The sequence below is a fragment of the Chiloscyllium punctatum genome, chromosome 1, assembly GCF_047496795.1.
Source record: "Chiloscyllium punctatum isolate Juve2018m chromosome 1, sChiPun1.3, whole genome shotgun sequence".
In the NCBI taxonomy this organism is placed as follows: Eukaryota; Metazoa; Chordata; class Chondrichthyes; order Orectolobiformes; family Hemiscylliidae; genus Chiloscyllium; species Chiloscyllium punctatum.
In genome coordinates, this window is record NC_092739.1 from 134,480,787 (window position 1) to 134,497,112 (window position 16,326).

General features: G+C 41.8%; 1 protein-coding gene and 1 pseudogene across 13 annotated transcripts in view; both read left to right on the top strand.

The window, feature by feature from the left end:
• The window catches only part of dym (dymeclin), a 559,079-nt gene that overhangs the window by 448,466 nt on the left and 94,287 nt on the right, over positions 1-16,326 (top strand). The window lies entirely within an intron of this gene.
• Positions 1,110-6,667, top strand: LOC140482843 (RNA pseudouridylate synthase domain-containing protein 1 pseudogene; annotated as a pseudogene).

The window sequence follows — 16,326 nt, forward strand, 5'->3', positions numbered from 1 at the left end:
GAAATAAATTTGTCAAAATGTCACAAAAGATTATTGCTCAATACAGGAGTTCATGATGTAGGTGGTAACATATTATCATGTGTAGAAGGTTTTCTGGCAGAAAACAGTATGCTAAATAGAGCTTTTTCTGATTGGCAGACTGTGACAAGCAGAATCTATGCAGGGCCTTTTACAATTCATATCAACAACCCAGATGAATGTATGATTAGATTCTCTACAGTGCGGAAACAGGCCATTCAGGCCAACAGGTCCATACTGCCCCTCCAAAGCAAAACCCATTCCCCTACCCTATATTTACTGTGGGCTATTTAGCATGGCCAATTCACCTGACCTGCACATCTTTGGATTGTGGGAGGAAACCGGAGCAAACCCACACAGACACAGGGAGAATGTGCAAACTCCACACCGGCGGGAATTGAACCCAGGACCCTGGTGCTGAGAGGCAGCAGTGCTAACCACTGAGCCACCGTGCTGCCCATGTAGTAAAGACATGGTTAATAAGTATGCAAGTGAGACCGGAAAATATGTTATGTAGAGGTTATAGGGAGGGTGTAGGTTTGCTAGCTGAGCTGGAAGGTTCATTTCCAGACGTTTCGTCATCAGTTCATCAGAAGGGCCCTGACCCGAAATGTCGATTTTCCAGCAACACACTCTCAACTCTGATCTCTGGCATCTGCAGACCTCACTGTCTCCGATGCATCCTCGGAGCCTACTTCCTGTAAAAACATTATTCCATTCTTCTCCATCTCTGTCATATCTGTTCCAATGATGGCAGCTTTGACAAGGGAGCCTCTGAAATGTCCACCTCCTTCTTCAACCATAGATTCCCCAGCACCATGGTTGGCAGGGCTCTCAGCTAGGTCCAACCCATCTCCTGCACTTTAGCTCTCACCCTGTCTTTTCCCTCCCACAACAACGCTAAGGTTCTCCTTGTCCTCACCATCCATATCCAGAGGACAATAGGTGACCATTTCTGCTACATCATCCCTTATCAGCCGTCCACAAGGACTGTTCCCTTTGGAACACTTCGGTCCATTCCTCCTCCACTTCCAACATCTCCCCACAGCTGCATGGCACTCCGATCCTGTTTGGAATCGGCTGATTGGGCCATGTTCAAACAGTTCACGGGTACCTTAGACAACTACGCCACCACCTTCACGGACTTTATCAGCAAATGTGTGGAGGACTGTATCCCAAGGAATTAAAACCGGGTGTTCCCCAGCAGGAAACCCTGGATGAATCAGGGCAATCAGATTTGGCTAAAAACCAAGCGTGAGACCTTCAGATCCAGAAACCCACTCAAATATAAGAAAGCCAATTATGACAACCAAGGACCAATACCGATCCAAACTAGAGACCCAGACAGACACCTGGCGATTATGGCAAGGACTGAATGACATCGCAGGTTCTAAAAAGAGACAGTACAAGATAGCAGATGATAATATATCCCTCCCAGATTGTCTCAACCCTTCTATGATCACTTTAAGCAGAATTTCAGCGGAGAGGTAACATCTATTAAGACAAGTCCTGACAAACCTATCTCAACAGTCACTGCATCTGAGGTCAGATCAGTTTTCCTTCATGTGAATCCAAGGAAAGCAATGGGACCAGATGGAGTACCAGGCCATGCACTACGAGCATCCGCAGATCAACTGGCAGTGGCCTTCTCGGACATCTTCAACCTCTCCCTGCAGCAGGCCACTGTCCCTGCCTGTTTCAAGAGAGCCAACAGCATCCCTGTGGCTAAGAAAGCTCATGCAGCATGTCTCAATGACTACCGCCCACTGGCCCTAACTTCGGTGGTCATGAAGTATTTTGAAAGGCTGGTCATGCCTCCCCACTAACCTTGACCCACTCCAATTTGCCTATTGGACCAACAGATCCACGTCAGATGTCATATCACTTATCCTTCACTCCTCCCTAAGACACCTTGACGCCAAGAACAGCTATGTAAGAATCCTACTCATTGACTACAGTTCAGCCTTCAACACTATTATCCCCTCGGATTAGTAATTAGTAATCTCGGACTAAACCCCACTCTCTGCAACTGGATCCTCAGTTTCCTGACCCACAGACCACAATCAGTGAAGATTGGGGACAATATTTCATCCTCACTAACACTTGGGATGTGTACTCAGCCCCCTACTGTACTCACTGTATACCCATGACTGCATCGCCAAATACCAGACTAATGCCATTTACAAGTTCGCTGATGACACCACCATAGTCTGTCAAATCTCAGATGGCGACGAAATCTCAGACTACAGTCTGGAGTTGGAAGACCTGGAAAAATGGTGCCCTGAGAACAACCTAGCTCTCAATGCCAGCAAAATCAAGGAACTCATTATTGACTTTCGGTGGGAGTGTTACTCATGCCCTCCCTACACATTAACAGCACAGAGATGGAACAAGTGGAGAGTGTCAAGCTCCTGGGAGTGGTCATCCACAGCAAGCTTTCTTGGACTCTTCATGTAGATGCACTGATTACAAAGGCCCAACAACATCTCTTATTCCTCAGGCAGCTGAGGAAATTTGGCATGACGGTGAATACCCTTGCCAACTTTTATAGATGCACCATCAAGAGCATTCTGTCTGGATCTATCATTAACTGGTATTGCAACTGTACCATTCAAGATCGGAGATGGCTACAGAGAGCGGTGAACTTGGCCTGGACAATCACAAAGGCCAACCTCCCATCTGCAGAATCCATCTACCAGGCCCGCTGTCAAGGAAAGGCCGCCAGCATTCTCAAAGATCCATCCCACCCTGGCAATGTTTTTCTACTACCTCCACCATTGGGGAGAAGGTAGCGAAGCCTGAACACATGCACCAGCCGGTTTCATGACAGTTTCTACCCTACTATTTTAAAAATACTGAATGGACTCTCAAGCTCTTAACATTCGCCTTTAACTGTGTTTTTGTTTTTGTTTTTGCCGCTGTTTACCTATTATTCACTTATCTATGCTACTTAACTACGTGATCTGCCTGTATTGCACGCAAGACAAAGCTTTTCACTGTGCCTCAGTACGTGACAATAAATTCAATTCAATTCAGTTCAATTCAATTCAATTCCCCTGCAACCACAGAAGGTGTAATACTTGCCTGTTCACTTCCACTTTCTTCAGTATCCAAAGGCCTCAACACATTTTCCAGGTGAAGCTGCTCTTTACCTACTCTTCACTCAATCTCGTCGATTGCATTTCCTGCTCACAATGTGGTCTCCTCTACATTGGGGAAACGAATAGTAAACTGGGTGGCCGCTTCGCAGAACACCTATGTTCTGTCTGCAAGAAAGACCCTGAGCTTCCAGTTGCCTGCCACTTAAATATACCACTTTGTTCCCTGGCCAACATCTCTGTCTCAGGCTTGCTACAGTGCTCCAGCGAAGCTCAACGCAAACTGGAATAACAGTACCTCATTTTCCACTTCTGAACTCTGCCATCTTCTGGACAACGTATCAAGTTCAATACTTTCTCTCATACCTTTATCTCAATCCCCACACACCAGGTCATACTATCATGTGGTCTGCTATTACACGCAACCCATTGTTAACCATTAATAGTCCCCATTAGTAGCTATTCATTCTTCTAGGCTGACTGTTATTCCCTCCTTTGTCTGTCCAACTGTTCTCTGTCATAGAATCATAGAGATATACAGCACAGAAACAGACCCTTTGGTCCAAATTGTCCATGCCAACCAGACATTCTAACCTGATCTAGTCCTATTTGCCGGTACTTGGCCATATCCCTCTAAACCCTTCCTATTCATATGCCTTTTAAATGCTGTAATTGTATCAGCCTCCTCCACTTCCTCTGGCAGCTCACTCCATACATGCACCAGCCTCTGTGTGAAAAAGATGCCCCTTAAGTCTCTTTTATATCTTTCCCCTCTCATCCTAACGCTATGCTCTCTAGTTTTGGCTCCCCCACTACTGTGAAAAGACCTTGTCTATTTATCCTATCCATGCCCCTCATGATTTTATAAACCTCTATAAAATCACCCCTCAGCCTCTGAGGGATTGTCTTATAAGACATAATATGAAGAAGCTGAATTAGGCCAATTAGCCCATCAAATCTGCCCTGCCATTTGATCATGGCTGATATGTTTTTCAATTGCATTTTCCTGCCTTCTCCCCGTAATCCTTGATTCCCTTATTAATCAAGGACCTATCTATCTCTGTCTTAAAGACACTCAATGGGTTGGCCTCTGTGGTCATGAGTTTCACAGACTCACCACCCTTTGACTGAAGAAATTCCTCCACATCTCAGTTCTAAAAGGTCACTTTGAGCTCTAATTTCACCTATTGTTTGCACCCTATCTTCTGCATAAAAAAAGCTTCTTCCTAGCTACCATCAGTTCTGAGGAAGGGTCACTGAACTTGAAATGTTAATACTGTTTCCACTGCTGCCAAACTGTTGAGTTTCTTCAGCATTCTCTGTTTTTGAAGCAGCTTTTGTGTTCCATTGGCCTTTGTGACATTTTGTAACTACTCGTCTTAACAAAAATAGAATTTATGGTGCTTCTTCCAGACATGAATTGAAAGTGACCCTTATGGATTTCCACAGTTTTTTATAAGTCACTACTCCATAACATTCTTCAGTATCTTAAAAGTATGTGGTTGGAGTTTAATTCCATACACCAATTCCATAATCCAATCACTGAACCTAAGTAATAAGATTGGATGGGCTCATAAAACATAAGCATCATTGTAGAGCAAGACATTCTCAGCTGAGTTAACTCTTCAATATTTTCCTTCTGTCATCTGGGGGGATTTGCTCATCCAACATTGTGGCGCAGCTGATGGTTTAATGTTTTCTCTCCCCTGTGGTAAACCTCCACCGTTTCAACACTATCACTTCAGGGGACTTTGCGTAATCTGTTGTCTGGCACAAACTGATTTTACGTCATGCTTCCAGAAAGACTGACCTAATTAATTATTAGATCCCTTCATAAGGTCTGTATGTCACTGCTTTGAAATTCAAACTCTTTATACAATGATGTTAGTATATATAAAAAATATACTTTCATCGCACACCTTTGAGGGGCCACCAATACCACAGGACTGCAGCAGTTAAAGAGGAAATCCATTGCTGCTTCCTCAGGTCAGTTAAGAACAGGCATTGAATATGGTGTTATAAATTATTAAAATGTATCCTCTCGAGCACTAATTTCTACTTTTCCATTAGCATCATCATCCCAAACCTACTTCACTTCTCCATCCCTAACACACTGGATTTTAATTCCACATCCTCCTGTACAAATTGCTTCATTGTCTCCAGCCCACCCTCCTCTGACTTTATCCAACCTTACCGTAATTTGGCAGTCTGCTTTAAAGTTCTTTGCCCAAACTTAAACTTTTCAGTCTTTCTCGCCATTCTCAAAACAAAACTTTTCAACCAAATTTTTTAATCATTTTTCCTAACCCTCCTGCAAAGCTTTGGGCCTGTTGTTTTTCTGAGGAATACTTTGATGCATTTTTCTATGGAAAAAGAAGATTTTTATTAGTGATGAGGAGATTTAAGAATTATATTTGAGGTTATAATAGATAATGGGACAAAGACTATCAATAAAGGAAGAATAAGGAAACAGTCTTCAAAACTGAGAAGTGTTTTTCTTTACTAGGTTTGTGAAATGTGTTAATGAAAACTATATCGATTGATTAATCAGTCCTGTCTACTGGCAAAGCAGCTGTGTAACTGGTGCAGAATTTAAAGCTGATTTGGAGAGCACACCATGTGTTAATCAGTTTCTGTCCTGAAACTCAGAGCTCCATTTGTAGATCCCTGGGGAACTTCAGAAGGAACTGTGTAAGCTGTACTGGGCCAAGTTGAAGCAGAGTCTCACTGTCAGATTTTGGAAAAAGATGTCATGATTGCTCAACATTGTAGAGTGACAAAGGAAGGTTGAGAAATAACATTTGGCATGACTGAGATTAACAGGAAAAAAATGATTAATGACCCATCTCTCTGCATCCTCAAGCTTTCAATCCTTAATTTTGCCCCTCCCTTGGCTTAACTCATTTCTAAAATCCTAAAATCCCAACATGCGCGATGTTCATCCGACACAGACTCAAAAGTTGACTTTGTGCAATCACTTTTCTTTCAATTACTTTACTTTTTAAATGCATCATTCCTGACTTTGTTCATTCAGATACTTACTATGGGTTTAGATTTTGCCATCAGCTGGTCCTTTCCACCAGTGGAAGAAAGATGGAAGCTGCCAAGGCCTATTGTTGTTTCAGAGACCATTTGGTTGCCAAGGTTTACCTGGCTCTGATCAGAGGTCATGTTGCTGTAAATAGGACACTGATAGTTCATATAGTTGGTAAAAATAGAGTGGGAGGAATTACCCACATGATGTGTACCAAGTTTGTCAAAATCCCAAACCATCTCAGACAGTGATGACTAACTTGGCAAAAGATTTTTACAGTGGTGATCCATACACCTGCAGGCATTAATGGGCCAAATACTCTAGCTGAGAGTCCATTGCATGACTGTTAGGCATAGTTGGAAATTTCATCTACATATTTGAAGACTGGCAGCAACCCTTATCGCATGATGCTTTATACCTATCACCTTCAAATCCCATAGAGAGGGAGCACATAGCGGTGACCTCAGCTGGCCCTTTCACATACTTTGTAGATGGCAACTTGGATCTGGGCTTTTGAGTTAATTATTTGCTTGGACTAGTTAATGAATGGATAGTGAGTTAGTATTAATGACTAGCATGAATGGAAGCTCTATGCTATCATTTTCTAAGGTGGTTTATTTGGGCAATAAAAAAACCCGTCGTCATTTAGGTGCCCAGTTACATCCTCACTTTTGACTATCAAGTGTTTTTAACTGTTGGTCAATGCCAATGAAATCCATTTCTCCTTTCCAACTGAATATTTTCCTGCTCCAGCCCAGTCTTAGTACTTTACACATAAAGACGGGTGAACAGATTTTAAATGAACTATACTTGTTTCTAAAATTCTTAAAATGAACTATCTATTTCTGACCAAACATCAATAAAATACAATAGAATGAAGTAATGCATTGACTCAATAGGAACAGCACAGTGGCTCAGTGATTAGCACTACTGCCTCACAGACCAAGGACTCTGGTTCGATTCCACTCTTGGGTGACTGTGTGGAGTTTGCACATTCTCCCCATGTCTGTGTGGTTTTCCTCCCACTGTCCAAAGATGTGCGGGTTAGGTGGATTGGCCATGCTAAATTGCCCATTGTACCCAGGGATGTGCAGGCTAGGTGGGTTAGCCATGGAGAATGCATAGTTACAGGGGTGGCATAGAGGGTGGGTTGAGTGGGATGTTCTCCCGAAGGTTTATGTGGCCTTCTTCCACACTGTTGGGATTATGATCTTTCTTGGAACCAGTTTCTCAAATAATGATCCCTGTCGACCAATCCATGGGTTTAGTACGACATGCAACTCCTGTCCATCCAGGAGATGGAACTGCTGCTGTTGACAAATAACCATCAGTTTTGTTCGAGCGATGGCCTCATAGCTGAATTCATGTGAATTGAAATGCTCAAATAAAAATCATTTGCATAATTATGTTTTAAATCCATTGTAGGCACAATGGGCAGAATTGTCTCCTTCGTTAATTCTGTGATCTTAGTCATGTCTTTCCTTGGTGTTTAGCTTAGTTTCTCAATTTGAAGTACCCAGTGTGAAATTGAATGAGAGAACTCGGGTCTATATAATTTAAACAGTCTGCCAGTTCTCGCTGTCTGGGTTCGCATATAAAGAATGAGTGAAAGCATGAGTGAAGTATAAGGGCAGTTAACATCTGCAGAACCAAATTCCTGCACGAGTCAGTGTCCCTATGAAACTAGCAGAAAGAATAGGAGGAGGAAACTGAAGAATTGAATCCTGTTTGGGATGACTGCTTATTAATGCATGGTGCTTGCACTGAATATATTCCCCTTTATCCTCTAATTTAGTTTCCCCCACCTCTGGTCTCTCCAGTCCATGTGACCTATGCTCAATTGGCAAATTGCTACCTGGCTGTCGTCATACTTTCTGAAGAGAGATTGCTTAAGTAAGGTAAAGGAGGTTTCTCCTACTATCCAACCACCCACATTAGAGTTACTCATTCTGCAAGCTGCATCTAAATTGGTTATTCTGCTGGGTTGTTATTTTATGGCTTAATTATTTTTCTGTAATTTTATACAGGATGGCACAGCTCAGTGGTTAGCACTGCTGTCTCACAGTGCCAGGGATCGGGTTTGATTCCAATCCCAGGAGACAGTCTGTGTTAAATTTGCACATTCTCCATGTGTCTGTGTGGGTTTCCACTAGGTGCTCTGGTTTCCTCCCACAGTCCAAAGATGTGCAGGTTAGGTGGGTTGGCGATACTAAATTGCCCTATAGTGTCCAGGAGTGTGTAGGCTAGGTGGGCTAATTACAATAGCTGTGGAGTTACAGGAGTAGAGTGGATCGCTGCAGACTCAATGGGCCGAATGGCCTCTAACTGCACTGTATGACTCCTATGAATCCATACCAAAGAAGTATGTCAGGTGTGCAATCTACAGTGTTACTTTATTTACAAAATTCTTCGAAAGAAAATCAAATATATTTTGAGCAGTAGCCACATGTTTAATTTGAAAACAAAAATTGGAATTGTATTTTTAGGGAAACGCTCCAGATTCCAGGCAGTAGTTGATTCATTGAAGTACTTTGAGGTCAAATAAAGTCTAAATGCTCTTGGAATCTAAAAGGTAAGGTTATGGAAGAAAATAAAACAAAAGCACTATTTGGCTCATAGCATGTTGATGATTTACTGGTACGTTGTATACCTCAAAAAACAGAGTCCTTCTGTCTTTGATTAAAATGTACCTTAAAAACTGCAGCGCGTATGCTTATTGTAAATATAACTGGCTATATGTTGTGTTCCAGGAACAACTGTGAGGCATTTGTATAAATACTTGTGGTTTGAGAGACAGGTTTGAATGTGTAGAATGGCTATATAGCAAAACGAACTAAATCTGAAAAGCATTTCTGTGCACCAGTAATTTTTATATCCTGTACTTTTTAAATTTTTAGTTTTAGGCAAGAAATACAAAGATGAGACACAAACAGGTAGTGAGAAATGCTGTCAAACCATTGAGTGAAATCTTCAGTGATGAGTCAACTGCATACCTGACTTAGGGACTGAGGCCAGAAATGTAAGCACAGTTAAGAGAAGTAAGCTGCTTCCAAAGCAGGCTGCATGGGGAAATGTTTTGAATTGTGTTCATGCAACACAGAACATTACAGCGCAGTACAGGCCCTTCAGCCCTCAATGTTGCACTGACCTGTGGAACCATTCTGAAGCCATCTAGCCTACACTATTCCATTTTCATCGTTATGTTTATCCAATGACCGTTTAAAGGCCCTAAAAGTTGGCAAGTCTACCATTGTTGCAAGCAGGTTGTTCCACACCCCTACTCCTCTGAGTAAAGAAACTATCTCTGAGATCTATCCTATATCAACCATCCCTCAATTTAAAGCTAAGTCCCCTCGTGCTCGCCGTCACATTAGAGGAAAATGGCTCTCATTATCCACCCTATCTAACTCTCTGATCATCTTATTTGTCTCAAGGAAGTCACCTCAATCATCATCTCTAATGAAAACAGCCTGAAGTCCCTCAGTCTTTCCTCATAAGGCCTTCCCTCCAGACCAGGCAGCATCCTGGTAAATCTTCTTTGTAACCTTTCCAAAGCTTCCACGTCGTTCCTATAATGCGGTGACCAGAATTGTACGCAATACTCCAAGTGCAGCCGCACCAGAGTTTTGTAAAGCCCCAGTATGACCTCATGGCTCTGAAACTCAATCCCTCTACTAATAAAAACTACACACCGAATGCCTTCGTGACAACCCAAAAAACCTGGGTGGCAACTTTCAGAGATCTGTGTACATGAACGCTGAGATCTCTCTGCTCATCCACGCTACCAAGAATTTTCCATTAACCCAGTGCTCTGTATTCCTGGTACTCCTTCCAAAGTGAATCACCTCACATCCAGGTCATTTATAAAAATGACAAACATCACTGGCCCAAAACAGATCCTTGTGGTACACCACTAGTAACTGAACTCCAGGATGAACATTTCCCATCAACCACCACCCCCATCTTCTTTCAGCTAGCCAATTTCTTATCCAAGCTGCTAAATCACCCTCAATCCCACGCCTCTGCATTTTGTGCAATAGTCTATAGTGGGGAACCTTATCAAGTGCCTACTGAAATCCACATACACCACATCAACTGCTTTGCCCTCATCCACCTTTTTCGTCACTTTCTCAAGGAACTCAATAAAGTTCGTGAGTAATATCCCAACAATTAAAGAGTGTCAGGGGGCAGAGTTGAGTGTGGTAGCCATTACAAAAGAGAAAGTGCTAGAAAAGCTAAAAGGTCTAAAAATCAATAAATCTCCTCGCCCCGATGGGCTATATCGTATATTTCTGAGAGAGGTGGCTGAGGAAATAGCGGAGGCGCTGACTGTGATCTTTCAAAAATCACTGGAGTCAGGGAAAGTCCCAAACGATTGGAAAATCACTGTTGTAACCCCCTTGTTCAAGAAAGGATCAAGACAAAAGATGGAAAATTACGGGACGATTAGCCTAACCTTGGTTGTAGATAGAATTCTGGAATCCATCATCAAGGATGAAATTTCTAAATTCTTGGAAGTGCAGGGTCGGATTAGAACAAGTCAGCATGGATTTAGTAAGGGGAGGTCGTGCCTGAAAAACCTGTTAGAATTCTTTGAAGAGTTAACAAGTAGGTTAGACCAGGGAGACCCAGTGGATGTCATCTATTTAGACTTCCAGAAGGCTGAGTAAGGTGATGGCCCATGGATTGGGGATTGGCTGTCTAACATAAGGCAGAGAGTTGGGTTGAAAGGTTCTTTTTCCGAATGGCAACTCACAAGTGGGGTCCTGCAGGGTTCAGATTTGGGGCCACAGCTGTTCGCTTTATACATTAATGTTCTGGATAAAGGGACTGTGGCATTCTGGTGAAGTTCACCGATGATAACGAAGTTAGGTGGACAGGTAGGTTGTGCTGAGGAGGTGGGGAGGCCGCAGAAAGATTTCGACATTTTAGGAGAGTAGTCCAGGAAATGGCTGATGAAATTCAATGTGAGTAAGTGCAAGGTCTTGCACTTTGGAAAAAAAAATACTGGCATTGATTCTTTTTAAATGGTGAGAAAATTCATAAAGCCAAAGTACAAGGGATCTGGGAATGCTAGTCCAGGATTCTCTAAAGGTTGATTTGCAGGTTGAGTCCGTGATTAAGAAAGCAAATGTAATGTTGTCATTTATCTCAAGAGGGTTGGAATATAAAAGCAACAACGTGCTTCTGAGACTTTATAAAGCTCGAGTTAGGCCCTATTTAGAATACTGTGTCCAATTTTGGGCCCCACACCTCAGGAAGGACATACTGGCACTGGAGCGTGTCCAGCGGAGATTCACACGGAAGATCCCTGGAATAGTAGGCCTAACATATGATAATCGGCTGAGGACCCTGGGATTGTATTTATTAGAGTTTAGAAGGTTGAGGGAAGATGTAATAGAAACTTACAAGATAATGCATGGCTTAGAAAGGGTTGACGCTGGGAAGTTGTTTCTGTTAGGAAGGGAGACTGGGACCCTTGGGCATAGCCTTGAATTTAAATGGGGTCAATTTAGAATGGAAGTGAGAGGACATTTCTTCAGCCTGAGAGTGATGGGCCTGTGGAATTCATTGCCGCAGAGTGCAGAGGAGGCCAGGACATTGGGTGTCTTCAAGGCAGAGATTGATAAATTCTGGATCTCACAACGAATTAAGGGCTACGAGGAGAGTGCAGATAAGTGGAATTGAAACACCCATCCGCCGTGATTAAATGGCCGAGTGGACTCGATGGGCCGAATGGCCTTGCTTCCACTCCTATGTCTTATGGTGAGGCATGACATACCCTTCACAAAACTGTTGCCTATCACTAATCAGCTTATTCCTCTTTATTTCACTACATTGTTATGGCTGATGTGGCTGTTCAGTTAAATAACGTTCAGTTTCCATTTCACCAACTGAGTTGCACCATCTAGTAAACAAAGCAGAAGGTGCTTAGTATTTGTACTTGAGTGCTGTGCATGAGCTCAATCTTCAATTTTGCTATAAAGCAAGCACTGATGTATAATTTCCGCATGCATCGTTGTAAAAATAGAACCAACATTAACAATAATTAAATGGCATTAAAATAGTTATAGTCATACAGCATTGAAACAGAACCTTTGGTCCAACTTGTCTACGCCAACCACATTTCCAAAACTAATCGAGTCACATTTCCCTGTGTTTTGCTTATATCCCTCTAATCCTTTCCTATTCATGTACCTGTCCAAATGTCTTATAAACATTGTAACTGTACCTGCATCAACACTTCCTCTGCCAGCTCATTCCACATATGAGCTGCCCTTTTTGTGAAAAGGTCCTCTCCGGTCCCTTTTAAATCTTTCTCCTCTCACCTTAAAAATATGCCCTCTAGTTTTGAACACCCCCCACCCCAGTGAAAAGATGTTTGCTATTCACCTTATGTATACTTCTTTGGATTTTATAAACTTCTATAAGGTCACCCCTCAACCTCCTGCGTGCCAGTGAAAAAAGTCCCATCCTATCCAGCGTCTCCCTATAACTCAAACCCTCCACTCCCTATAACCTTCTCATGAATCTTTTCTGAACGGGCTCCAATTTAATAACATCCTTAGTGTTTTTTGTTCCACAGTGTCTCCTTTATTTTTGCTATTTTATCTTCCACTTTCTTTTCTGAAACTTAAACAATAGTTGCATGTGGGAAACTTAGCAACTTCAGTATGTACCAAGAGAATTCTTTCACATATTAATGGGAAAAGGAAAACTGCCAGAGGTTAGCATAAATATTGGTATACAGGTTGTCAACATTGGGAGTCTGAATCCTGTAGTCCAAACTTCAACAAGCCCTGATACCAACATGTACTCACTCCGTAGTTTACAGGATTTCTAAATGACCAGTGCAGAAGCAGACCTTTACCTAGAATGTTTTTAGATGTGGTCTTGTAATATAACATATCATCTGAAGTGAGGTTTGCTATTGAAACAGATTCAGGGTAGAATTGACTTCTATTCCACTCATTCTACTGATTAAATTTTCCATAAGATAAATTGTTGTTAAGAATTTATCTAAAATGACATTATAGTTTTCCCACCTTCTCAAGGGCAATTATGCATAGACAATAAATCCTGGCCTCATATCCCCAGAATGAATTTTTTAAAAGGATTGAACCACTATTCTTACTGACTAATGTGTTTCACCTGTTTACTGAAAAAAATGACGTTATCATTTTGTTGTTCTCAGTTCATTCTTGAACTTTGTATGGCAGTGAAGTTCAGCTGAATCCAATTAAGTTCATTCAAGGTTTTCATTATCTTAAATAAAACCCCCTTCAGTCTTTTTTGAAAAGAGAAAATTGAAAAAAAAATCCAATTAATCCCAAGGTAGCCAACTTTTCAAAATTCTTGTTTTTTACCTCTAAAATCCTTCTGGAATCAGTCTTCTGATTCTGGTTTCAACTATTTCCAATAAATTGATATAATTTTTTGAAGCAGTACAAGCAGAACTGTTATGATCCCACTAAGACCAATTTAATTTTATAAATAACTCTTAGCTTGTACCTGACCTGTTTCACACAATAGAACATTTCAACACAGAAAACTAGACTATTGAACCCAACTAATATCCTTATTTGAATTGTGGACTGTATAGTATCAAATATAAATCTATACTGTAAGAGGATAATGAAACATTTAATTTGTCATATTAAGAGGGAGGCAGCATTAATTTATTGGATGAATGTCTTGCTTAACAAGTTCATTGAAACTCTTTGAGGCTTTTGCTGATGATAATGCAAGAAAACACAGCATTGACAATTTTTCTGTAAAAAAGAAAATAGTTAAAGAGTAATTTGAACATGATGGGCAAGCTGATGTTGTTCTCAATTAAATTTGGATGCATACTCATGAAGCAGAAGTAATCTGAAGCGAGAGCAGAAACTTGAATTTCTTTTCTCCCTTCCTACTCTTGGGGTCACTTGTTATGTCTCTTACCTTTTAAGCCCATGCTGTTACCACATCCCTCTTGGTTTCATTGCGTTCCTGAAGCTTCAATTACCATGATTCCCTTTTACCATTGCCAGTGCTATATGTTACTCTTTTATTCTACTCTTCCTCAAATCACCACATTTGCAGTTCTTTCATTGTAGATAAGTACACTGTAATATAATTATTTCAAAACTAAAGCGTTAGAGATTAGAAGCAAGTCTTGTAGAAGTGAGGAAGCAGAGTGTTAAAGCTGAAGGAAAATACTGCTTTTGGAATGGCCGGTTCAGTATACACCATGCCCAATAACCTCACCTCAGCAACAAGATGTGCAGTAAGAAAGGAAGGAGAAACAAAATTAAAATAAAAGAGGACTTGTGACTGAGAAAGAAGTCATGGTTAGGCCATAGTTATTTTGATGTGACTATTGAGAATGTTTTAAAAGATTCATGAAATTTGGCAAGGTCAGAGAGAATTTTCATTTCAGTTTCTTTTTAGAAATTTAACTTTCAGTGCATACAAAAAAAACTGTCACCTAGAAGAAACTGTCAGGAACATACAGAGGTAGAATTTCAGGCACAGGGAGAGGTTATGCTGTTGAACTAGAAGGGGGCAGAAAAATTAGTGAGATATGTACAGTGTGGCATTTGCAGAATACCAACACAACTCTTAAAGAAATGGGGGTTGTGCAGGAACTACTTTGGTTGGATAGTCTCTTCCTGGTCTGTATGTTCCAAAAGCTGAAGCATGTTTTCTGAAACACACAGGCCCAATCATCTTCAGCTTCTTCATCAATGACCTTCCCTCTATCATAAGGTCAGAAGTGGGGATGTTCACTGATCAGTACAATATTCAGCAGCATTCACAAATGGTCAAATTCTGAAGCAATCCATGTTCAAATGCAAAAAGATCTGGACAATACACAGTCTTCAGCTGACAAAAGGCAAGTAACATTTGCACCACAGAAAGCCAAGCTTTGAGCACGTCAGGTCTGTCGGCCCAGCGTAATGGTCTTTTGGCAGTACGTATCGATTTCTTGGCCTGGCATGGTGGTCTTTCGGCAATACATGACAATCTCTCAGCCTGGGATAATGATTTTCAGTGGCCCATGGTGGTCTTTCAGCTCAGCATGGGCTTTCAATCTTGAGATTATTCCAGAGTGGTTTCTCAGCCACGGACTGGAGGCTATGTGTCACTATGGACTGGGTTGGAAGGACCATTGTTCTGAGCTGCTTATTTCTCTATTTTCTAGTTTATGTCTGCTGTCTGCAATGCTGGACTTCTTAATTTCTTTCTTTTCTAATTTTTTTTCTAAGCACTTATACTGAAGAATCTGTACCTAGGTACCTTTACCTAAAATCGTGGCGTAGGTGGCGACTTGTAAACTTTTCACTACTCAATGAGTAAATATGACAATTAAGCTAATTTAATTCAATGTGCATAACCAATAAGAGACAATCTAGCCACCACCCCAAAACATTCAATGATGCTGCCATCTCTGATCCTCCACTGTCTACATCCTGGGGATTGCCATTGACAAGAAACTCAACTGGACTCGCCACATAAACACAGTGGCTACAAAAGCAGGTCAGAGGCTCGGAATACTGGGGTGAGTAACCCACCTCCTGACTCCCAAAGTCTGTCTGTCATCTACAGGACACAAATCAGGTGTGTGGTGGAATACTCCCCACTTGCATGGATGGGCACAGCTCCAACAACACTCCAGAAGCTTGACACCATCCAGGACAAAGCAGCCCACTTGATTGGCACTGCATCCACTCCCTCCATCACCAATGCTCAGTAGCAGCAGTCTGTATACTATCAACAAGATGCACTGCAGAAGTTTACCAAGGATCATCAGACAGCACCTTCCAACCCCACATCTTGGAGGACAAGAGGAGAAGATACATCGGAACACCATCAGTTTCAAGTTCACCTCCAAGCCACTCAACATCCTGTCTTGGAAAAATATTGCCGTGCCTTCACTGTCGCTGGGTTAAACTCCTGCAGTTCTCTCCCTATATGAATATTGGGTCAACCCACAGCAGGAGAACTGCAGCAGTTATAGAGGGAAGTTCACCACCACCTTTTCAAGAGTAACTAGGAATGAGCTGGCCAGTCAGCAATGCCCACATCCCACAAATTAGTTTAAAACGAAGTGGAACCCAGCCCTGCCAGGGTGCCCGAGGTAGACACTAGATCAGGGCTGAGATATCATGAGGAGGTGGGAATTAGGGAATG